Raw genomic sequence first — 1,396 nt, forward strand, 5'->3', positions numbered from 1 at the left:
GGTATCACCCATGAAGGGTGTTATGAGGTTTGGGAAGAGGGGCAAGTTGAGCCCCCGGTTCATTGGGCCTTTTGAGGTGCTTCAGAGGATAGGGGAGGTGGCTTTTTAGCTTGCCTTGCCACCCAGCTTGTCGAGTGTGTATCTAGTGTTTCATGTTTCCATGATCCGGAAGTATATTGGAGATCCATCCCATGATTTGGATTTCAGCACGGTTCAGTTGGAGGGTGATATGACTTATGATGTGGAGTCGGTGGCTATTTTGGATCGGCAGGTTCGAAGGTTGAGGTCAAAGGATATAACTTCCGTGAATGTGCAATGGAGAGGTCAGCCTGTGGAGGAGTCCGCCTGGGAGACTAAGCGGGAGAGACAGAGTAGATATCCATGCCTATTCGAGACTCCAGGTATGTTTCTAGACCCGTTCGAGGACGAACGGATGTTTAAGAGGGTGGGGATGTAATGACCCGACCAGTCGTTTTGAGAGTTAAAGCCCCGTTTTCCCCATTTCTACTTTTTTTCGTGTTATTCAGCTATATTATGTTATATCGGGTTAGTTGGTTCGGGACCGGAGTGGTTTTATCGTGAATTGAGACACTTAGCTAGCGTTTTGCCATAGATTCCCAAATTTGTTTTGAAAATCCTGATTTGGGTGAAGTTTGATTTGAAGATGAAAATGTGTTTGGACATGATTTTTCAAAATATATTTCACTTTTTATTTGAAAAAACATGAAACATGACTTATACCCACAAGTTCCAAAAACTATCACAAATACCCAATAGTACCAAACAAACAAACTTGCTATCTTGTATATACATAACCTTCATTACTCAGATTACACATAGGAAGTCATTACTCATATTACACATAGGAAGTCATTACTCATATTATAATCATGCCTACACCACAACGTACAACTAAAATAATTAGCATCAGCGTTTCATGCATTAGAGTACAACATAACAAAATAAAAATAACAGTTAGCTCAATTTTTCTTTAAGTCGTTAAACCATTCGACTTGATTTTTTTCGGTCATATGAACGAATATCTTGCGAAAGCTGGGGTTAAGCAAGAAAGGCACTGCTGGTGAAAAATTTTCGTTAGCTAAACCATGTTTTTGCAAGACAAATTGCAAGTGGGTAGTCACAGCTTCCTCAGAGTAGATATCAATCTCAGTTTCTTTCGAGAGCAGATACAAAGAAAGAAGCAGGAACAAGAGCAGAAATTGAGGTGATTATTTAAATGTAGGCTCTTTTACAAACTATAAAAGTTTGGGGTAATATTTTAAAAAATTTAAAAATGTAATGGTCATGTTTTGGCCCAAAATCAGCAATTGAGGTGATTTTGGAATTTGGGATCTTGCCAAAATGTGGGCAAAATCTATGGCCAAACATGTGTTTG

The sequence above is a fragment of the Nicotiana tabacum genome, chromosome 23 (assembly GCF_000715075.1).
Source record: "Nicotiana tabacum cultivar K326 chromosome 23, ASM71507v2, whole genome shotgun sequence".
NCBI lineage: Eukaryota > Viridiplantae > Streptophyta > Magnoliopsida > Solanales > Solanaceae > Nicotiana > Nicotiana tabacum.